The sequence below is a fragment of the Monodelphis domestica genome, chromosome 4, assembly GCF_027887165.1.
Source record: "Monodelphis domestica isolate mMonDom1 chromosome 4, mMonDom1.pri, whole genome shotgun sequence".
NCBI classification, from domain to species: Eukaryota; Metazoa; Chordata; class Mammalia; order Didelphimorphia; family Didelphidae; genus Monodelphis; species Monodelphis domestica.
Genome location: NC_077230.1, coordinates 105358342 through 105383004, shown reverse-complemented (window position 1 = coordinate 105383004; position 24663 = coordinate 105358342). Strand labels below are relative to the sequence as shown.

Below are 24663 nucleotides of genomic sequence, written 5' to 3'. Positions count from 1 at the left end.
GGGAAGAAAGGAGGGGAAAAAACATGAATCATGTAACTATGAAAAAATATTCTAAATTAATTAATTTAATTAAATAAACAATCCTAGGAAGCAAATGCTTATTATTGTCCCCATTTCACAGTTGAAGAAACTGAGGCAAGCAAAGGTTTAGGTGACTTACCCCAAGGTCACAAAATCAGTAAATGTCTGATACTGAGTTTGAACTCAACATTTTGTTTTTTTTACTCCAGGACCAGCTTCTATCTACTGTACCACCAAGCTATCTCTAAACATCTGACAGCCTTCTCTGTTAAAAAAAAAAAAATCTGGCTAACATATAAATCTACCAGAAAAGTACTTAAACCTTTATCTTCCATCTTTAGAATGAGTTTATCATTCTCTCAATCCCCAATTATCAATCAGAGGTCTGTTTTATTTTCCTCAGCTTCCTGAAGCCCTTCATCTTCTGAAGTCTCCCATTTGGCTTGTTTTGGGTACCACTTCCTTCCTATGTTATATTGTAACTCTTCCACTCTTATTTCTCTAAACTCTGAACTACCCTCTGCCATGGGCTCTCCCCATTACGTTACTTACTTCAGATGCATCCTCTCCACCCATGCTAAAGACCAATTTGCCCTAATATCTCAGTACCCCATTTGTTTAAAGCCACCTCATAGACTATGGCAGGAATGAAGGGATAGGAACAAGGTGACTGGAGGGACAGAAGGAGTACACTCAGCTGCACCAATTCCTTCAGGGAATAATAGGAAGATAACACCCTAGAAATTAGATAAGACACTTCTTCTCAGGGGCAGCCTTGAGTGGCTTGTTGGATTGATATCCAAGCCCAGAGATAGGAGGTCCTGGGTTCAGATCTGATCTCAGCTTCTTCCTAACTGCATGACCCTAAGCAAGTCACTTAACCCCCATTGCCTAGTCCTTGCCACTCTTCTGCTTTGGAACTCATTCTAAGATGGAAGATAAAGGTTTAAAGGGGGGGGGGGGGGGGAGGCACTTTTTTCTTTTAAATTTGGTTACCATCTTTAACTCATTCCCCAATAATCACTCCAAGTCTTTCATTTTTTTATTCTTCATTTACTCTTCACTTTCCTAAACAGAAAAGATTTTAAGCTAGAAGAATATTAATTTCTTATTGGATTTTCTGTTGAACAATGATACATGTATAACCCAGTGGAACTGCTTGTTGGCTTCAGGAGTGGGGAGGAAAAGGGGGGAGGGGAGATCATGAATCATTTAACCATGGAAAAATATTCTAAATAAAAAAGGGAAAAAAAGAAATTAAAAAATATTTTTCTATTGAATTAAAAAGAGGTTTTTAATATGCTCCTGTACTTTGTAGCAGCTAATGGCCCCTGGATGTGATCACATGGCTGGTTAATATAAGACTAAGGTACGGTCTGCTGATCACTAACAAAAGGTGAGAAGTAAAAAAATAGTAAGACAATAGTTTGTTTGCTTTTGTGTGTGCTTTACACACCCACACCCAATACCTGGCTTCAGTGAATTTAGCCTGAAACTGGATCGTTGTTTGAACTGACCGCCTCCACTCTTTGCTTATCCATTCTGCACACCATTCCCAAGTTAATATTCCTAAAATACCATTTTCATCATATCACTCAAAAGCCTTCCCCTCCCCTGTGGAAATCAGAAAGAGAAAAAAATCAACATGTCTTTACCTAAACATTCTGAACTCCTCACAGTCTTGGCCAGCCTGTCTTCCCAGCCTTATCCCACAACACTCCTCAGGAGGGCCCTTTACTTTTTGCCGGAGTGATAGATTCATTATCTTCTCAAACTGATATGAACATTTTTGTTGAAATGTTATTCACTTAGAATGCCCTGTTCTCCCCCTAGCGCAAATGTCAATAATATGGAAATAGGTCTTGATCAATGACACAAGTAAAACCCAGTGGGATTGCACGTTGGCTGGGTGGAGAGGGGAAGAACATGAATCTTGTAGCCATGCAAAAATATTCTAAATTAATTAATTAAATAATTTTTTTTAAATGTAAAAAAAGAATGTCCTGTTCTCCTACAAATGCATTGTTGGTGGAGTTGTGAACTGAACTAACCATTCTGGAGGGCAATTTGGAATTATACCCAAAGGATATAAAACTGTGCTCTTTGATCCAGTAATACCACTACTAAGTCTGTATCCCAAAGAGATTATTAAAAAGGGGGAAAGGACCAATTTGTTCAAAAATATTTGTAGCAGCTCTTTTTGTGAAGGCAAAAAAAAAATTGGAAATTGAGGGGAGGACCATCCATTGGGGAATAGCTAAACAAATTGGGATATATGTTGGTGATGGAATACTATTGTGCTAAAAGAAAAAAAATAAGCAGGATGATTTCAGAAAAAGCTGGAAAGATCTGCAAGAATGCAGAGGGCCCTCCTGAGGGTTGTAAGATAAGGCTGGGAAGATAGGCTGGGCCAAGACTGTGAGGAATTCAGAATGTTTAGGTAAAGAAATTTTGATTTTTTTTTCTCTTTCTGATCTTCACAGGAGAGGTGAAGGCTTTTGTGTAAGAGAATGATATGATGAAAATGATATTTTAGGAAGATGCAGAGTGAAATAAGCAGAACTGGGAGAACACTGACAATAACAGCAATATTGGAAGATGATCATCTGTGAAAACTTGGCTACTCTCAGCAATGTCATGATCTGGGACAATCCTGAAAGACTTATGAGGGGGAATGCTCTCCATCTCCAGAGAAAGAACTGTGGGAATCGTCTTTCACATTAGCAGATTGATGGTTTTTATTTTGCGGGTTTGGTTATGGATGAATTTGCTCTTACAACAATGACCAAAATGGAAGTGTTTTTGCATGGCAATAAAAATAAAATAAAAAGAAGAATACTCTGTACCCTACTCTCCACTGACTTGACATTCTTGCTATCAGACCGATATCCCATCACCATCCCTTTATAGAATCTGTCCTCCCTGGAAAACAATAAGGGAGAGATTAGGTTTGGATCAACATCTCACACCCTACACCAAGATAAACTCAGAATGGGTGAATGACCTGAATATAAAGAAGGAAACTATAAGCAAATTAGGTGAACACAGAATAGTATACTTGTCAGATCTTTGGGAAAGGAAAGATTTTAAGACCGAGCAAGAGCTAGAAAAAATCACAAAATGTAGAATCTGTCCTCTCTACCTGGAATTCTCTCCTTCCTCACATCTGCCTCTTGGAATCCTTAATTTCGTTGAAGTCTTCCACTGCCTTTAAGCCCTTGCTGACAATTCTACTAATATGGCTTCTTGCCATTCCTACATGGATTTCCCCACAGCCCGATCACTGGGGGCATTTAATAGGTGGCTGTCACAGAATTTACACAGCGATGGGCATGGGTGAGCATCACAGACTTTTGACACAGGTCATTACAGTCCAATGCTTTGGTTCAGTCTGATGCCTACAGCAGCTTATAACACAACTCAATGCCCAAGAATTTTTTTAAGAGAAAGATTTACCCTAGGAGAGCATTAGCCCAATTATGTCCAAGTCTCTTCCTCTTTCCATTGTGACTATCTTTATGGGCCAATTTAGAAACACCTGCTTTTTTAAAATTTATTTTTAATTTTAAAAAAATGTTTTTGTTTTCCATGATTTTATATGCTGTCTGCTTCTTTTCTTCTTGTCATTGCTTGATCATCCCTGACTCTTGACTCTTCATGACCCTGTGGACCATGCTTTCTATGGAGTTGTCTTAGCAAAGATACTAAAATGGTTTGCCACTTCTTTTCCAGTGCATTAAGGTAAAGAGAGGTTAACTGACTTGTCTAGGGTCACACATCTAATTAGGTGTCTGAGGCAGGATTTGAATTCAGGTATTCCTAACACCAGACCCAAGGCTCTATCCACTGAGCAACCCAGCTGCCCTGCTTCTTCTCTACTACCACCTTAATCAAGGATGCTCTTGGCAAGAACTTTTCCCAGCCTCACTTCCCCCCAATCAGCTACTATTGCCTTCCCCTCTGAAATTACCTTCCATCTCCTTGGTATATATGTTACAGGTACCTAATTATTCATTTATGGTTTTCCCCATTACAGTGTAAGCTCCTTCAGGGCAAATAGATTGTTCAATGGATAGAGAGCCAAGGCTTTGAAGTACAGAGGACCTTGGTTCAAATCTAGCCTTAGATTCTTCCTAGCTATGTGATCCTGGGCAAGTCACTTAACCCTAAGAGTCTAGCCTTTGACCTTCCATCTTAGAGTTAATGAGACAGAAAATTATGTTGGGTTTTTTTTTAATAGGGGTGAGTTTTTTGACTGATTAAATAGGGGATCCTCATAAAGATTTTGTATAGATAAGAAAGCAGGATGAGAGTTTTTTAATTGTTACTTTATTTACTTAGCTTTTTTTTTTAAATTTTCCAGTGTTTACATGATTCGTGTTTTCTCCCTCCCCTCATCCCTATCCCCTCCCAGAGTTGACAAGCAATTCCACTGGGTTATACATATATTATCACTAGAACCCATTTCCATATTATTCATTTTTGTAAAAGAGCAATCCTTTTAAAAACCAAAACCCTAAATAACACAACCATGATAAACAAGTGATAGATCATTTGTTTTCCTTTTGTGTTTCTACTCCCACAGTTCTTTCTCTGGATGTGGATCATGTTCTTTCTCATAAGTCCCTCAGAATTGTCCTGGACTACTGCATTGCTGTTCAGGGAGAAGTCAGTTACATTTGATCTTCCCACAATGTTTCACTTTCTGTATACAGTATTCTCCTGGTTCTGCTCATTTCACTGCACATCAGTTCATGTAGGTCTTTCCAGTTCTTATAGAAATCCATTGATTCATCATTCCTTATAGCACAATAGTATTCCATAACCATCATATACTACAATTTGTTCAGCTATTCCCCAATCGAGGGACACCCCCTCATTTTCCAATGTTTGCTACCACAAAGAGTGTAGCTGTAAATAGTTTTGTACAAACAGGTCCTTGTCCCGTTTTTTTAATCTCTTTGGGATATAAACCCAGTCAGTAGTGGTATTTCTGGATCAAAGAGCATGCATTCTTTTAAAGGGCTTTGAGCATGATGGATGAGGGGTTTTGATGTTCTTTTGGTCACCATTTAAAATACTAACAAGGTTCCAGGTTTTTTCCATGCCCTTTGATTTCTTTGCCTCCTTCATATACCTTGTATACCAGTCAACAATTAAAAATTAATTCATTAATTCATACTGATGTTATTATTAATGTTAATAAGTAATAATACTTAGGGTACTACCCTTTCTAGATTATTTGCATTTTGACAGGAAACAATGCTATAACTCAAATTTTCCAAACCTAGTCTGCAGAATTCTAACTGCTTCCCCTGGTGTTCCAGGGGTGATTTGATTAGGGCTCTTGTGCTGAAAATTGTGATGCTAGCAATGATATTCCCTCTGTAATTTTTATTTAAAAAAAAAACAAAAATATGCATCAATCAGGGATAGCCAGCCCTAGAGATGGGAAAATCAAGGGTTTAAATCTGGCCTCACAGACACTTCCTAGCTGTATGATCCCAGACAAGTCTCTTAACCCCCATTGCCTAGCCCTTACTGCTCTTCTATCTTAGAATCAATACTTAGCCTCAATTCTAGGACTGAAGGTAAGGTGTTTGTTTTTAATCCATCTACCATACTTACTACATGGAGCAACTTTTCAGTATAAAAATATGTTTCTCAAAAAAAAAATTAAAATAAGATAAGATAAAAACATGTTACTCCAAAATTTCCCTTTTTTCCTAGGAATATTCCACGTACCCAAGATTTATGGGTTGATAGCATACTTTAAGTTCAAAAGAGTTCCATGACCAACTTAGTTGAAGAAATGAAATACCAATGACACCTCCTCTTACTCTCTCCATCTCTGTCATGGAATTGTCACAGAGGTGGGGATGTAATTTTCACTGACATGGAGCCAGTCAGATCTGCCTTCTTCCAGTACTGATTGGTAGGCAACACACAGTATTACCTTCAGAGACAAGAAGTCAATTTTCTTTGCTCCTTCTTTCTGCCTGGGGGTTGAGAAAAGTCCTGGGAGACTAAAGGGAAGCAGAGATATTAGATAAATTTTGCTGCACTGACATCTTCACTCAATAGCACCCCTACCATAGTCAGTGGGTCATAATGGAAGAGTCAGAATACTCCTTGTTCCCCAACTAGAAAAAAATCATGAAATCATGACAACTGAGTCCTCTAGAAATTTGTGCTAGTGACTCTCCAATGACCTTTATAAAACGATCAGCAAAATGTACCAAATATCTGTTTGTTTAGCTTTCGCCTCCCAGGACCTTTCTCAATCCACAACCACAAAAGAAGAAGCAAAGAATAGCAAAGAAAACTGGCTTCCCATCTCTGAAGGAAATCTGGTCTACACAGAGCTCTCCAAGCCACATGGAGCTCTCCTCACCGGGATTTGGAACAATTAGAGGTTGACCCCTTTGTCAGATGAGAAAACTGTCATGAATAAAAACTCTTCCAATGATTCTGTTAATATACAGAGCCATCTAATTGGGGTCTGGACCACAAAAATGTTCTTTTCTACATAGGGCACACCAAAATTCTCTAGGGTGTCCCTCTAGCATAGGAGATTCCCATAGTTCCTTTCTTATGGAGTTCTTATTTCAAAGTGCTCACAAAATTCTCCCACTCCATGGATTCCTGCTACTGCCAGTTGAAATCAAATGGAATTATAACTCATCCATCAGGACAAGACAGGTAGGCTGTGAGAGAAATAGCAAAGAATGCCAGCTACTTGTGGATTGGAAGCACTAGCATCTCACCCTAAGAAATTGTTGGGAATCTTGCTCTCACAAAAGGCAAGCAGTTTTAAGTGTGATCAAATGCAAAAAGGACATGAATGTCTCTACTAGAGAGTAGCAATCTAGTGTTTTTGACTCTAAATATAGTATGAGCTCTTATACAAGATTCAGTAATAGGGGCCAGCTGGGTACCTCAGTGGCTTGAGAGCCAGGCCTAGAGACAGGAGGTTCTGGGTTCAAATCTGTCCTTACTTTCCAGCTATGTGACCCTGGGTAAGTCACTTAACCCCCTTGCCTAGGCCTTACCACTCTTCTGCCTTGGAACCAAATATTGATTCCAAGGCAGAAGGTAAGGGTTCTAAAAAAAAAATACTCAATAATACACAATGTATTTGAATATCAACATTTATACAGAAATAAATAATACAAAAAGTATCAGCTTTTGAATAATCAAAGAAGCAATAAATAAAAAATTCCCAAAATTTTATAAATTGAACTGACTTGTAAGGGAACTGTCACCAAACATATATATATATATATATATATATATATATATATAGAGAGAGAGAGAGAGAGAGAGAGAGAGATTCTTTTTATTTTTAAGATTTAAAAAAATTTTTTAAAGATTCTTTTTTAAAAGGGAATTGTAGGGGGCAGCTATGTGGCTTAGTGGATTGAGAGCCAGGTCTAGAGATCAGAGTTCCTGGGTTCAAATCTGGCCTCAGACACTTCCTGGCTGTGTGACCCTGGGCAAGTCACTTAACCCCCATTGCTTACTCCTTACTGCTCTTCCGCCTTGGAGCCAATACATAGTATCAATTCCAAGACAGAAGGGAAGGGTTTAAAAAAAAAATTCCTTTAAAGGCCTCTCTCTTCACTCTTGTGTGTTTGCCTACAGTCCAAGTCTACTGAGTTTGTCTGATCTTGAAATCTGTTTATTTGGTCATTGGTTCCTTTTGGTTCTTTTTTCTCTTATTTAGGATTTAGATCAGGAAGGAGCCTTGTTGGTGATCTTCATTGAGGCCCCCATTTCCCAGGTTTAAGGCCAGGTCCTCTGACTCTAAGCACATGCTTGCACAGGACACCAGCCCACACTATAGAAAGCCCGGATGCACTTCTATAGCAAACAGAACTTCTGAGTGCACTTTATCCTGAAACATTCTTAACCCCAAAATACACAGAACTCTGAAAGGGAGTTCACAATCCCAGCAAGCCTTGACTGGTTTTCAACTTTGCTGGTAAGGACTCCTCCCAAGGAAGTGGCTCCATGATCCAGGGGAAAGAGGGTGAGCCTGGAGTCAGGAAGACTTTGTTCAGTTCATAGCCTGCCTCAGACAGGATGTATGACCCTGGGCAAGTCACCTAACTTAGGTCTAACTCTCTTTCTTCAATGTAAAATGTAGGTAATATACCCACTATGGTTGTTGTGGGGATTAAATGAGACAATGCAAGAAGCTGTTTTTCCCAGGGCAAGGCTTATCCATTGCATTCCTAATGGGCTGACCCCTGTTATTGCCCCAAATGCAGAAAATTCACTGCATAATTTGTAGTAATAGGGGACTGAATTCCAGCTTTTCCCTGCAGTGTAGCTTTATGTGCCTGGAACATAGTCAGGTCTGGAGATGGGAGGTCCTGGGTTCAAATTCAGACACTTTCTAGCTGTGTGATCCTGGTCACTTAACCCCAATTGCCTAGTTTTTACCCTTCTTCTGCCTTAGAACTGAAACTTCATATCAATTCTAAGACAATTCTAAGGTAAGTATTGAAAAATAAATAATGAAATAAACAGACAAGGGGGCAGCTGGGAGGCTCAGTGGATTGAGAGCCAGACCTAGAGACAGGAGGTCCTAGGTTCAAATCTGACCTCAGACACTTCCCAGCTGTGTGACCCTGGGCAAGTCACTTGACCCCCATTGGCTAGCCCTTACCACTCTTCTGCCTTGGAGCCAATACACAGTATTGACTCCAAGATAAGATAGAAGGTAAGGGTTTAAAAATAAATGAATAAATAAATAAATAAATAAATAAACAGACAAACAAATACCTAAATAGTTTCTTTACTTTGAGATAAAAATTTTCAGAGGGTCTATTAAATATTGCTGTCCATTACCCACTCAGAGACTGTTGTCAGCAGATTTTTATAACATTCAGGCATGCTTATTTGTTTTTTTATCATTTATTATTTTGTTTTATTTTTCTTTTGTGCACAAAAATATTTTTTGAGTTTTTATTTATTTATTTTTCTTTTCTTTTTTAATTTTTTCCATTTGAATAAGTTTCTTTAATCAACTTAGAACATTATTCCTTGGTTACAATAATCACATTATTTCCTTCCTTCCCCTCCACCCACTCTTCCCGCTGCCAACATGCAATTTCATTGGGTATTACTTGTGTCCTTGATCAGAACCTATTTCCATGCTGTTGATGTTTGCATTAGAGTGATCATTTAGAGTCTACATCCCCAACAATATGCCTTTGACCCATGTATTCAAGCAGTTGTTTTTCTTTAGTGTTTTTACTCCCACAGTTCTTCCTCTGAATGTGGATAGTGTTCTTTTTCATAGATCCCTCTGGGTTGTTCAGGATCACTGCATTGACACTAATGGAGGAGTCCATTACATTCAATTGTACCACAATGTATCAGTCTCTGTGGACAATGTTCTCCTAGTTCTGCTCCTCTCACTCTGCATCACTTCCTGGAGGTCGTTCCAGTCTCCATGGAATTCCTCTACTTTATTATTCCTTTTAGCACAATAGTACTCCATCACCAACATATACCACAATTTGTTCAGCCATTCCCCGATTGAAGGGCATCCCCTCATTTTCCAATTTTTGGCCACCACAAAGAGTGCAGCTATGAATATTCTTGTACAAGTCTTTTTCCTTATTATCTCTTTGGGGTACAAACCTAGTAGTGCTATGTCTGGATCAAAGGGGAGACAGTCTTTTAGCGCCCTTTGGGCATAGTTCCAAATTGCCCTCCAGAATGGTTGGATGAATTCACAACTCCATCAGCAATGAATTAATGTCCCTACTTTGCCACATCCCCTCCAACATTCACTACTTTCCTTTGCTGACATGTTAACCAATCTGCTGGGGTGTGGTGATACCTCAGAGTTGTTTTGATTTGCATTTCTCTGATTATAAAAGATTTAGAACACTTTTTCATGTGCTTATTAATAGTTTTGATTTCTTTAACAGAAAATTGCCTATTAATGTCCCTTGCCCATTTATCAATTGGAGAATTTTTTTTTGTACAATTGGTTTAGCTCTTTATAAATTTGAGTAATTAGACCTTTGTCAGAGGTTTTTGTAGTAAAGATTGTTTCACAATTTGTTGCTTCCCTTCTAATTTTGGATGCATTCGTTTTGTTTGTACAAAACCTTTTTAATTTGATGTAATCAAAATTATTGATTTTACATTTTGTGATTTTTTTTCTAGCTCTTGCTTGGTTTTAAAGTCTTTCCTTTCCCAAAGATCTGACAAGTATACTATTCTGTATTCACCCAATTTGCTTATATTTTCCTTCTTTATATTCAGGTCATTCACCCATTCTGAGTTTATCTTGGTGTAGGGTGTGAGATGTTGATCCAAACCTAATATCTCCCATACTGTCTTCCAAATTTCCCAGCAGTTTTTTTCAAAAAATGGGTTTTGGTCCCAAAATCTGGGGTCTTTGGGCTTATCATAGACTGTCTTGCTGAGGTCATTTACCCCAAGTCTATTCCACTGATCCTCCTTTCTGTCTCTTAGCCAGTACCAAATTGTTTTGATGACCACTGCTTTATAGTATAGTTTGAGATCTGGGACTGCAAGTCCTCCTTCCTTTGCATTTTTTTCATGATTTCCCTGAATATCCTTTATCTTTTGTTCTTCCAAATGAACTTTGTTATGTTTTTTTCTAATTCCATAAAGAAGTTTTTTTTGTAGTTCAATGGGTATGGCACTAAATAAGCAAATTAATTTGGGTAGGATTGTCATTTTTGTTATGTTAACTCGTCCCACCCATGAGCAATCAATTTTTTTTCCAATTGTTTAGATCTAGTTTTAACTGTGTGGAGAGTGTTTTGTAGTTGTGTTCATATAGTTCTTGTGTTTGTCTCGGCAAATAGATTCCTAAGTATTTTATATTGTCTTGGGTGATTTTAAATGGAATTTCTCTTTCTAATTCTTGCTGCTGACATGGGTTGGAGATATATAGAAATGCTGATGACTTCTGTGGGTTTATTTTGTATCCTGCAACTTTGCTAAAGTTGTTGATTATTTCAACTAGCTTTTTGGTCAAGCATGCTTATTTGTACAAAAATGTATAGAGAGTCTGAGGTAACGAGCTTCAGCAGCCTTATATAGAATGAGAATATATAAGCAGCATAGAAAAATGAAATTTAACAGAAAGTAGAAGAGGACATTGAGAGAGATGAGAGAAAAACAGAGAGAGGAAGAGAGAAGAGAGAGAGAGGAAAAGAGAAGAAAGAAGCAAAGAGAGAGAGAGAGATGCAGAAAAAAAGAGAGAGAAGACAAGAATATCTGCCAATTGATCTAAACAAGAACTGCAGCTTCTTCTTCTTTTGCTTTAATTCTCCAGGTGTTATGACCTTCAAGCTTTCAGTGTCTGGAAGCTCCAAAAAAGAGACTGGACCTCTTGTTATCATAGTGTCCTCAAGAAATCTGATCCATTTTCTTTCCCATCACAGTCTTTCTCTTATCACATTGGCAACAAGAAGGCAGAATCAAAAATTCTCCTGCAACATCTTTCTAGCTCTATCAATAAAGAATAAAAAGGAAATGACTTTAGGGAGGGGGGACCATAAACCATTCCACTTCCTTTTGTGACCCATTTTACAAGATAGAGTTGTAGGAAAGACAAAGGCCTTATTATTCTGCCCAGTCCAATTCCAGGCTATTTCAGAGGGAGCTTGTGGGGAGATGACAATAAACATCAAACTAGATTAGAAACTATAATGTGATGGCTCTTCCTGCAGGTCCCATGGACCAGATTCAAAAGCAGTGTGAAATATGAACATAGTTACTTACGGCAAGACTGAAATTTAAGGGTAATAAAGACCCATCCGGAGGGGCAGATTTTGAAACTTTTTTTTAAACACTTACCTTCTGTCTTAGAATTGATATTAAGCATCAACTGTGATGAGGGATAGACAGTGAGGGGTTAACTAATTGGCTCAGGGTCACTCAACTAGGAAGTATCTGAGGTCAAATTTGAATTCAGGTCCTTCCAACCCCAAGCCTGGTTCTCCATCCACTCTGCTATCTAGCTGCCCCAGATCTTGTAACTCTTAATAAAAAATGGGCGCAGAAAAATTAAGTGCCTTGCTCAGTATCAAACAACCAAGGGACCTCTCCTGGCTCCAGGTCCACTCTGTGCCACTGGCTTTTGCTGGCAATGGAAACATCTCTCTAACTTTGACGACTGCCAAAGAAACTACCTTGAAAGGTAACACTGACCTGGAACCTCCAAGTTGATACAGAAAGTTCTTTAAAAATCTGTTTCATTTACTTTCTAGCTGTAATCAAACTTTAGTCAATGGACCATGGGACATTTATAATGATTATGTATTGTATGTAATACTGTGTAGAAAAATAAGCATGTACATAAATTAACTTTTTTTAAAATAACTTTGGGAGAGGACTTCCCATCTCATAGCAGGGAGCTTCAGAATGAGCATGAATTTTTAAACGTGATGAATGTGTGAAGTGTTCCTCTTATTTATACGTATTGGATACAAAGAATATCTTTTGTGAGCCAGGTAGCCCCATGATAGTGATATGGAAAAAGAATGAGAGGGGGTCAGTAAAACGTTTTAACAAATATAGAGCAGAAGAGAATGGAAGGAAATTCAGACAATCAAGACCATTTTGGAAACAGCATACTGAAAAAATATATATATTTACTAAGGGCAGCTAGGTAGAACAATGGAAAGAGCATCAGACCTAGAGTCCAGACAGGAGAAAAGGGTTTCAAAAAATAAAAATTTCCTACAAGTCGCAGTTTTATAGGCAATCTTCTGTCATTGCTTGTTTGTATATGAAGATGCTCATTGATGTTTGTTAGGTTTATAATCATGAAAAAAATATATATTTTTAATTTTGGGAAGGAAAGGCAAGTAGGGACGGGGCATCTAGAAAAGCTTTATGTAGGTGTTATCTCAGCTCAGATGAAGGAAACAGGGGACCCAAAGGGTGGAACCAAGGAAGAAGGGTTAGTAGTCAGGCACAAAAAGAGAATATGGAGTGTCCTGGGTGAACAACAGGAGGAAGGCCAGTTTGGAAAGCAGAAAGCAAAATCATGTATAATTGAGCCAGAAAGGTAGATGGGTGCCAGTTTGTGCAGGGAAGGGCTTTCAGTGTCAACAGAGTAGAGTCAGAATGCAGAACAAAGCATGCTATTTTCTCTTGTTTAATTGGTTTGTTTATTTATTTATGTTTTGGGGTTTTGGTTTTGTAAGATTACTCACAAAAATAAACACTATGGAATTATGTTTTGCATGATATACATGTATAACCTAAATCAAATCCCAGTACACACCCGGAGGGAGAAGAGAAAGGAGGGAGGCTAGCAGGGAGATAAGTTCTCTCATATAACTTAGGGAAACTTTTGTGGAGATTCGATATCACATGTAATTGTTTAAGTAAATAAATAAATAAATGAAAATCAATGCCAACAGAGGAATTTCTCTTTCATCTCCACAGCAAAAATGTCTTTCTCTGGTAGGGGAGCGTCATAGTCAGGTAGTCAATTTGGCAGACCGGTGGAGTATGGATGGAGAGGGAAAAGAGATGTATTTCAGGTGACCCGTGCAGCCTCAATTTCCCGGTCAGGTGCTGGGGCTGTGAGGATGGAAGGAGGCTTCAGGCAAGAAGCGTGCGTCGAGCTAGGACGACTTCGGATATACGTGGAGAAGCCTACGGCGAATCGAGAAAACTAGACCACTTGTTTGGCCCCGTAATTGTGATTGAGAAATGTTTAATAATACACAGACCAATTCATTTCCTTAGCCTTTCCCCACACTTCCGGTTAGAAGGCGGGTTCTCCAGCAACCAAGGTAAGTGACGTCAAAAAGGGACAGGCAATATGCAAATATAAAGTCGTCTGGGCTTATTTTCTCCTCGTTACTTCCTCTTGAAACTATAGATTTTGAGGGTCAGAGAGTCCTCGCTACGCTACTACGTTAAAATCACTGAGCTCTCTGCAGCTTGAGTGCCTGGAGCTCGATGTGGCCAGTTCGGAAATTTTCATATTACTAACCCTGATCTTTATATTTGTCGTTATTGAGGGCGTGCGGGCGTGCGCGACGGTAAAGCATACTTACCTGGCAGGGGTGATTCCATGATCACGAAGGTGGTTTCCCCAGGGCGAGGCTTATCCATTGCACTCCGGATGGGCTGACCCCTGCGATTTCCCCAAATGCGGGAAACTCGACTGCATAATTTGTGGTAGTAGGGGACTGCGTTCGCGCTCTCCCCTGATTTTACGAGTAACAAAGAAAGCTTCACTCGCGTTTCTCTTGTTTGCTTTTCGAGGGTGGTCATTTTTTTCGTCTACTACACAACTAGTTGTTTACCATTTATTTTGCGCAAATCATTGAAATCTCTCTCTGCGGCGTTTTGAAGGCGGCGGTAGGCATTCCTTAACAGAAGCCAAAGGTTGCTTTTTAAAATATTTCCACTTACTCCTACTCCTCTGACTTGCCAGTTTTTTATTTCTTCTGAATGCACGTCTTTGACATTACCTTGTTTTTCTTCAACTGAGAACCCAGCTTCGGGCTTTTTAATTTGCCCTACATTCCTACTCTGGAGGTTCCTTTCATAAGCGGGGGAGAAAACGTACACCGGGTATGTCCTCAAGTTTTGTAGGAGAAAAAACCTATACAGAACCATATCAGACCCGATTTCCAGTCCCATTTATTGCTTGACTAACAGTTCTCAAAATCTAGCGGATTGGGGAGAAGATTGCCAAATCTCACGCACACCAATGCAAAACACCTTATTACGAGACTGGGAGTCAAGACTCACAGAGCCATGACAGCTTTAAGAAGGAGCTCCCAGCATCCTCAATAGATGCTGGAGTTTGCTTTTTCATTCAAGTATGCGATATTCACATCATCTCTAGACATGGTTATTTGGGAAAGTTCAGTTGAACAAGCTCTGAACAAACACTATGCAGGGTTATTTTTAATTACTATTTTAACTTTCTGGTTGGCTATTAAACTTTAAACATGTATCAAATATTAAGATGGTTTCTTTTCAAAATACACATTGTTTACATTACACATAACTGTCATGGGCAGTGTATCCATAGTAGTAGTAGTCTCTCGGTGTCCGAGAATGACAATTGTCTTTGTGCGTTTTTATCTACGGTGTACCCTCATATGACTTTGGAGTCCAAAGACTGAGGCACAAAGTTTGTGACACATGGGGCATGGAACACCAGTTGTTCCGGGAGGTGCGGTTGTGGCCTGGGCAGCCGGGTGTTCAGGGAGGGGCATTCCATCCATAGAAACTCAGGAAATCATATCAGGGAAATTCCTTTGCTCCCTGAGGCCCTCCTGAGTGACTCCCAGTCTAAAACACCTGACCTTAGAGACTACCCTCCTTGGATTGCCCCATTGAATTAAGATAAAAAAGATCCAGAATGGAGGCATTTAGGGGGAACCTTTGGGTTGTTTCACTTGGGCTGTCTTGCTGGCAAAGGATTTACCTCCTTCTTATTTCACTCATCACTCTTTCTCTTTTTGCCTTTGAGCCAAGTTTCTGAGTCTTGCACTCTTGCAGAAAGGTATCCTTCCCGAACCCAAGGGGTGCACCTCTTTACCCCACAACATAACAAAGCCTTTACCTTCAGCAAAAGTAGGTAAAATGGCTTAGAAACGTTTCTCCACAGTCTCACCAAATAGAACGTTTGCTTTGGCCCACAGATCATTTTGAAATGACCCTGCTCATAAAGTTCTCAGATAGGTAGGATGGGGCAGGACTCAGAGGATTGTCAGGGATGAGCATGTTGTCCCTGTCCTTGGGATTCTCATTGCCCACCCCTTTCCCGTAAGCAGTGCCTCATCAACTCCCACACCTGACAGATGTTCTCCGAGTCAGATAACAAAATCAGAGACAGACAGGAGAATCACTCAGGTAACTTGCCTCACTAGAGCTTTGCAGCTCTCAAGGTCTCCTGGCTGTCCACTGTCCACACAATCCAATCTTTAATATAAAAACCAGTTTATTTAGAAATACTTGCCTAGAAGCCTGATTTTTAACACCACCTATAAATGTTCAGAGGGAGAGAGAACCTTAGGGCTTTCTCACAGTTATGAGTAACAGCTGCTGTCTCCTTGGTCAATTGCCTTCCCTTCCTCATTGGACTGGCAATAATCACTTTCCCAACTCAAAGTTCCAAAGGAACCATGGGACACCCGAAAGTGTCACCAAGATGCCTTTTGGGGGTCAGAATACGTTGGGGCTTATTTGCTGCTCTTTACCACTGTTTGACTTTGAGAATAGGATAAAGACAAGGTGGTGATTCTGCTGACATTGTCGATGTGTGTGGGTGTCTACACACACACACATGTATAATGCATGAACTGTAACTCTGCTGAGTGTGCAGTCGAAGAAATACAAAGGTATGTAAAGCATAGTCCCTTTCCCAAGGCAGCACAGGTAACATAAAAAGAATACAAGTGCAAAGAATAATTCCATACAAAGTGCTCCTAGAGAAATCATTTTTAGTTCAAGGGACTGGACGGTTTCTCAACCTCCAATTCTTTGCCCCACAAAAAGAAATGCTATATTTGGTGTATACATACATACATACATACATACATGTATATGTATATGTATATTGCTGGATGGAAGGACATGCATAGTTTTATGGTTCTTTGGGCACAGTTCCTAACCATTGTCCAGAATAGTTAGAGCATTTCCAAACGCCACCAGCCGTGCCTTAGTGTGCTTATCCCCCACGTTCTTGCATCATTTGGTATTTGCCTTTTCTGTCACATTAGCCATTCTGATAGGCAAGAGGAAGATACTTCACAGTGCTTTTAATGTGCAATTTTCTAATCAATAATGATTTAGAGCATTCGTAGTATTGAAAAGTGCTTGTTCGCATTTTCAGTCTTTTCCACGGCTCAGGGCTCTGACCGGACAAAGGGTCATTCAGGAAGCCGGTCATCCAGGGGAGACTGGGAAGTGGCCATTTCCCTTTCAAGGTGATGACGGTGCTCTGGTTCCTCTTCCTGCTGTGTTTGAGTTTCTCGGCAGCTTTTGGAGGCCTCCTAAGAAGAAGGAGGGGGAGGGGAAATCCCGGGCGAAAGAGAAAGTAGGAGAGGCAGGATGGTTATGCAAATGTTGAGCAACGCCTGGGGCAAAGGCTTCTGGGTGTCGAGAGAGAGTGTCTTCTTGGTCAAAGAAAGTGCTCCAATCTTCTGGGAAAAGCGTGTTTTCTGCGGTGTTTTTAGGCAAGAGCTGCTCGCTTCAAAAGGCTCGGGCGTGGCGGGGCTGTTTTGTGTGAAGGTGGTAGCTGGTTGCGGGTGACGGCTGTGCAGTGTTTTTTGTAGTCGCCTTGTGTGTTAAGGGTGTCGTTGTGGAGGGTGTCGGTGGTGAGGAGTGCGTGTGGTTATCGCTTCTCGGCCTTTTGGCTAAGATCAAGTGTAGTATCTGTTCTTATCAGTTTAATATCTGATACGTCCTCTATCCGAGGACAATATATTAAATGGATTTTTGAAACAGGGAGTCGGAATAGGAGCTTGCTCCGTCCACTCCGCGCATCGACCTGGTATTGCAGTACTTCCAGGAACGGTGCACCTCCCTTCGGGGAGTAATTTTCCTGTCCTAAAGATAGCTGGTTTAGTTCTCTTACAATTCTCACTTCTTTCCTGTTTGCAACTTTCCTCTCGAATTTACTGCTTGTGTGTTTATCTAATTCACTGTTAACGAATCTTGTTACCATCATGAAAACACCTAAAATCCCTCAACTCACTGACAAAATAATCTACCTTTTTTCAAAGACACTATATTTATGGTGCTGCCCACAGCCTGTCTTTAACCAATTTTCTCAGCTCCACTACCGTTGCAAGCACATCACTGGGATTTAGTTTGCAAGATCTTTTGGGTCATTCAAAGCCAGGTTAGTTAAATTATTGGTTAACAAGAGAATATTATAAACAGTAACCAACGGGAATGCTCAAGTGTGATAGTATTATAGTGGTAGTCTCTGGGTGACAGAGAATGACTATTGTCTTTGTGCATTATCATCTATTGGTGTACCCTCATGTGGCTTTGGAGTCCAAAGGCCTCATGAGGTGCAGTTTGTGGCACATGGGGCATGGGACGCCAGTTGTTACGGGATAGACTTTGCTACTAACAGCAATACGACGACGATCCAGGACAATTCTGAGGGACTTATGAGAAAGAGCATGCTAGCCACCTCCAGAGAAAGAAATGTTGAAGTAGAAACAGCAGATGAAAATATGGTTTTTATCACTTGTTTATTTGGGCATATGATCTGGGGGTTTGGTTTTTACAAGATTCTTCACTTACCAACACGCATACTACGGAAATAGGTCGTGAGTGATAATACATGTATAACAGTGGAATTGCTTGTCAACTCCAGGAGGGGGGAAGGAAGAGAGAAGGGAGACAACCTGAATCATATAACTTTGGAAAACTTATGTGGAAATTTGTTATTAAAACAAAATAAAGTTAAAAAAACATTTAAAAAAAGTAAGTTATTAGTTGAAATTCAATTTCTGATTCCATATATTTATTTTGGGTTCTCAAACTTCACTCACCCTACCAGGGATGTTCTTTGTTACTGTTGTAACCAGGTCTCTAGTCAACCTGATTACAAGTCATAATTTGATACAGTATCTTGGTTTGGAACCTTCCTTGAGAGCAAGGTTACATAGCTAGGAAGTATCAGAGGTGCTTTTGAACTGGGGTCCTCCTGTCTCTAGTTCTGGTTCTCTGCTCACTGTGCTACCTAGATGTTCATAAAAATCCTTTTATTCTTCTTTGCATTGTCAACCTGAAAAATACAGAACTACCAAAGTAGTTTTAATAGGAGCTCAAAGGGATTATCATCTAAAAAAAAAGTCACAGAGAATTTTAGCCCTGGGATTATAACCTGAAGGATCCCCACCTGAAGGGAACAATGGGTCTTTCCACTAAAAGTAGAAAGAGTACTTGGAGGAGGGGAGAAAAGTCAGGTTACATGGAGTTCACCCCACTTTGCCCAATCTCCTGCCCTCCTCCCCTTTTAGTTGAAACCCTATATAGGCCTATACCCTCCAGTCTCTTGGGGGGAGGGAGGGGGTCTTGGACCTATCTAACCCCCACCATGTGTGTTTTTTAAACTCTCTCAATGGAAATAAAAATCTTTGCTATGGAGCCCTATTTCTGATTGGTCTATTACATCAATGTAAATGTTGCTTGTTTGGTTTTGAGGTTGACATCATTTAAAGAAACACAAACATACCCAATACAGACGTTCACAATTCAGATTGATTGGTTGGGACCCTTCCTTGTCTTTGGTTGGGGCAGAGTAGAGACCTTGACTTTCTCTATTGTTACAAGGGAATCACTTTAAAAGACTGATATATATTAATTTAAGGTTGCCAAGGAATTCAGCTATGTAATTCCTAAATGAAAAACTCAAGTCAGCCGTCAGTCTTTTTTGGAGTTTAATTACAATAGGAGCAAGAAAGGAATTAGAGATAGAGAGAAAGAAAAAGGGAGAGAAGGGAATAGGGCTTAATAGGCTGGGCCAAAAGGCCCAAGCCCTTAGATAGCTGGGGCAAAGAAAAGAGATCAGTCCCTATCACTCACGTGACCAAAATGGAGAAACAGTCTCAGAGGCCCCCACCTTCAGCTTCCTTCAGCGCAAGCTTCTCCGAGTCCCCCTCAATCACCCCGACCAAACTCCTCAACCACCCTCAAGTCTCCAGACCCTCCTATCTTTAAGGAAACCATCCAAGTTCCTCCTCTCAGTTCTCCCATCTACCATTCACTGTTCATCAATTTCCCTGTGCCAATGGAGGCTCTAGCTTAACCCAGGACCGCCCAGAGGTTTCTGGATTTTGCACATGTCTGTTGAAGGTCATATTTTCAAATGATTAAATCTTTGATCTAGGCTGCAGCCCTTACTCAATCCTGTTAGGACTGAATAGGGTGGAAATTTATTCCAAGTATCTCCATTGTATCAATTCTAAAATCAAATCATGATTCAAAGAAATTCCTGTTCTATGCTTAAGCATAGGTCAAAGTCCTTTCCATTGTTCAGCAAAAGGTTTCTGTCCTAAAGTAATCTGAAAAAGGGAAGAGAAGGAACCTCCCATGCCAATGGGGTTCCCATTCCAATAGACTATCAGTAAGAAATTTTCCAAGTATGAAATATCCCAATGGTGAAATTTCCAACATTTATAAGTCTAAGGAATTTTGAGGTTTACACTATCTATAAACAAGAATCCACTCTCCACAATGGTTTTGGAAGCTCAAGCTCTGTGGCATATGCTAGGCATATCATCTAGATTTTGGAGTGACCCTGTCTACAATAGGGGGAAGAGTGAAAACTCAAAGACTGCTAGAGGAAGGTCAATTTGAAAAACTAGCTGACATTCCATTTCTTTTTTTTTTTTAACCCTTACCTTCCATCTTGGAGTCAATACTGTATATTGGCTCCAAGGCAGAAGAGTGGTGAGGGCTAGGCAATGGGGGTCAAGTGACTTGCCCAGGGTCACGCAGCTAAGAAGTGTCTGAGGTAAGATTTGAACCTAGGACCTCCCATCTCTGGGCCTGAACTACCCAGCTGCCCCCTGACATTCCATTTCTTGAAGGGCAGGTTTGTTCCATTTCCCTAGTGGAGTGAAGCTGTAGGAATCCACTCCAGCCGAGGAACAGTCCTTCCCAAGATGAAATCATGGGGGATGAGTTGAAATCTTTACATCTACCTCCTCTTTTAAAATATCCACCAGTCTGGATTGCCAGGAGAAGTCTAAGGATGAACCAGAAAGAAGACAAATGCTTGGTATAAAAGATGATGCATAAATGGACATTTGGCATCTTTTCCAAGAAGAGCCACACTTGATAGACCTATCTTTTATTAGTAGGTCACATACTCTTATAATAAATGATGCTACACTTAATGCAATAGCCTCATTTGAGGTATTTGTTAAAATTTGGGGTGCTCCAGGGGTCAGTGGACCTCTGCTATCAAAACAAATGAAAAGGCAGCATGATAGAAGGGAATGGGAGAGAGATGCAAATCAAAACAACTCTGAGGTATCACCTCACACCTAGCAGATTGGCTAACATGACAGCTATGGAAAGTAATGAATGCTGGAGGGGATGTGGCAAAGTAAGGACACTAATTCATTGCTGGTGGAGTTGTGAATTGATCCAACCATTCTGGAGGGCAATTTGGAACTATGCCCAAAGGGCGACTAAAGACTGTCTGCCCTTTGATCCAGCCATAGCACTGCTGGGTCTGTACCCCAAAGAGATAATAAGGAAAAAGACATGTACAAGAATATTCATAGCTGCACTCTTTGTGGTGGCCAAAAATTGGAAAATGAGGGGATGCCCTTCAATTGGAGAATGGCTGAACAAATTGTGGTATATGTTGGTGATGGAATACTATTGTGCTCAAAGGAATAATAAAGTGGAGGAATTCCATGGAGACTGGAACAACCTCCAGGAAGTGATGCAGAGCAAAAGGAGCAGAATCAGGAGAACATTGTACACAGAGACTGATACACTGTGGTACAATCAAAGGTAATGGACTTCTCCATTAGTGGCAATGCAATGTCCCTGAACAATCTGCAGGGATCTAAAAAACACTATCCACAAGCAGAAGATAAACTGTGGGAGTAAAAACACCGAAGAAAAGCAACTGCTTAACTACAGGGGTGGAGGGGATATGACTGAGGAGAGACTTTAAATGAACACTCTAATGCAAATACCAACAACATGGAAATGGGTTTGAATCAAGAACACATGTGATACCCAGTGGAATCGCTTGTCGTTGGCTGTGGGAGAAGTGGTGGGAGGGGGGGAGGGAAGAAAAGAAAATGATCTTTGTTTCCAACGAATAATGTTTGGAAATGACCAAATAAAAATATTAAAAAAAAAAAAAGAAGGGAATGGGAATGGGATTTGGAATCAGAGAATCTGAGTTCTGCCACTAGTCCTCCCAGTTTCTGGCCAACTGAAGGCATTAACAGTTCCCAATCATACTTCTCTACTAGCATTAATGCAAAGATTCAGGACAACTCTGAGGGAGTTATGAAAAAGAACACTATCCACATTCAGAGGAAGAACTGTGGGAGTAGAAACACAGAAGAAAAACAACTGCTTGATCACATGGGTTGATGGGTATGTAGACTCTAAACGACTACCCTAGTGCAAACACTAATAATAGGGAAATAGGTCTCTATCAATGACACAAGTAAAACCCAGGGGAATTGCTCATAGGCTGGGGGTGGGTGCAGCATGGGGGCAGGGGTGGGGGGGGAGAGGGGGTTAAGAACATGAATCATGTTCCCATGGGAAAATATTCTAAATCAATTAATATTTTTCAATCAAAAAAAATTCCCAAATCATCAGGAGTTTAGACCCCACAAAGTTCTGGGTTCCTCAAAGACCACTCCAAGCACCATGATCTTCACCACATGCCACTCTGGAGACTAGAGATGACCTCATCTGATGGAAGCTGGTAGGACCACATCCAGGGAAGCTATGATTGCATGTCCTTGCTATTCTAGTGTTCCTCCTGTGAACTCTTCAGTGACTTAAGAATGCTTCATTTTCTCCCAACATTAATGGTGAATTTAGAGAATGATGGTATTAGCGCCTGCTCCAGCAGTTCCCCAAATTCTCCATCTCATGAGATTCTTGGATGAAGTGATGATATCCTTCCCTGGCTTGCAGCTCAAAAGAGATCAAGGAGGGAAGCACTCTTAGGCACAAAGGCATTGATAGCAGGTTTTGGGGGGAGTGGTGGCAGAGAACTATAAACCAAGAGAATGCTCATCAAATGGGAATGGCTGATCCATTCATGTGTGTGTGTGTGTGTGTGTGTGTGTGTGTGTGTGTGTGTGTGTGTGTGTGAATCAAGGTGGTAGGATCTTGAGCAGGAAAGGATCTTTTGGACCATGTTAGGAGAAGGTTCTCACTTTTCCATGTAAAACCCCAAGTTTGCACAGGTGGTTAGTGGCCCAGAGGAGATTTCAGTGGTGGTTTGGGGACAGCAAGTCCACTGGGCTTTCTGCTCTTTCAAAGTGTCACACAAACATGCAGTCATGTCTAATTTTCTTTCTTTTTTTTTTTAAACTTTAATGTCGTCGAGTCAATGTGTATTGACTCCAAGGCAGAAGAGTGGTCAGGGCTAGGCAATGGGGGTTAAGTGACCTGCCCAGGGTCACACAGCTGGGAAGTGTTTGAGGCCATATTTGAACCCAGAACTTCCTGTCTCTAGGCCTGGCTCTCAATGCCCTGAGCCACCCAGCTGCCCCTCCATATTATTTGTATTCAAATAGTGTTTAATGTGCATCGACTTTCAGGTATTTTTAAAAATTCCATTCAGATTCTTTCTGGAATTCTGAGCATTAGATGGCAGTGTCACTCTGGGCAGGGTTGTTTTGTGACGTCAGGAAGAGGCTGATGGTATGCAGATAAGGAGACTTCTGGCCTTGTTTAGTGTAAGCCGTTAGTGCCTGCGGTCAAGGTGTATTTCCAGGATGAGAGGGGCCCGGTGAGAATGGTGGGGGGAGGTGTTTGTGGAGAATGTATCTTGTGAGTGTGTGTGATGTGTTTGTCGGTCTGCATAACCGTGGGTGGGTGTGTTAGTAGTCCTGTGCGTAAGGTGTGTGGCTGTGGAGGGCGTGCCGGCGTGCGCGACGGCAAAGCATACTTACCTGGCAGGGGTGATTCCATGATCACGAAGGTGGTTTCCCCAGGGCGAGGCTTATCCATTGCACTCCGGATGGGCTGACCCCTGCGATTTCCCCAAATGCGGGAAACTCGACTGCATAATTTGTGGTAGTGGGGGACTGCGTTCGCGCTCTCCCCTGACTCTCTTTGTTAGAAAAACAGCTAAGCAACCTTTAAGGCTTACTTAGAGTTACTTTGTCAGGTACGTTGTAGTCTCTCAAAATTCTGCTTGTGGGCTACGGGTAAGGTGATACAAACCATGCTTCTTGAATCGGAAAAGGCACGTCTGAGCCCTGGTTTTCCAAAGCTTGGTCAAATATTTTGTTTATGGGAATCCTAATAGAATGCTTTGAGTTCTAGGTTAATTAGTCATACCTCTAGTGATGTTTTTGGATTTTCTTCCCATTCTTTCTGTTTTACTATACAGCACATGGCCAGAAACAACGACTTTTTTTAGCTTTCCACCATGCATGTGCTTTGTTTGCATTGCACTCTGCATTGGTCCATACTTAATAAAGAAATGTTTGTTGCATTAAAAAGAATTGCAGTATAACATTAATGGGATCCTGGGGATTTCTTGCTTGTTTTTCCTATACTTTTTTTTTCATCTTTTTTACATATAGTGGCTTGCTTGGTATGAGAGGTGGGTTTTAAATTTTTAGAGGTAAAATGCATAAAAGAACAAATGTCATTGTTTGCAGACTGTGCTTTGAGATGATGCGACTTCTTGGTCAAAGGAAAATATTTGTCAGAGAATTGGCCACTGAACCCACAGGAGGGGTGGGGTGGGGAGGAAGAGGAAAGAAAAAAAGGAAAGGGAGGGAGGCAGGGAAAGAGGAAAGAAAGTTCCTCTTTCCATAACTTTAGTCTCGACACTCTATCTTCTTAGTATTTCCCCTGGTAGAGAAAGTCTATCATCCAGCCCAGCAGTTATAGCAGCTACTCTTACTTGATTGC

General features: G+C 40.6%; 3 non-coding genes across 3 annotated transcripts; all 3 read left to right on the top strand.

Annotated features, from left to right (window-relative positions):
• Positions 1-14088: 14088 nt before the first annotated feature.
• LOC130454114 (U1 spliceosomal RNA) lies at positions 14089-14252 on the top strand. The gene has a single exon (XR_008911798.1). It is a non-coding gene; the product is annotated as a U1 spliceosomal RNA (small nuclear RNA).
• A 3145-nt stretch (positions 14253-17397) lies between these two features.
• Positions 17398-17588, top strand: LOC130454228 (U2 spliceosomal RNA). The gene has a single exon (XR_008911899.1). It is a non-coding gene; the product is annotated as a U2 spliceosomal RNA (small nuclear RNA).
• Positions 17589-23682: 6094 nt separating this feature from the next.
• On the top strand, positions 23683-23846 carry LOC130454221 (U1 spliceosomal RNA). The gene has a single exon (XR_008911892.1). It is a non-coding gene; the product is annotated as a U1 spliceosomal RNA (small nuclear RNA).
• The last annotated feature ends 817 nt before the right edge of the window (positions 23847-24663 follow it).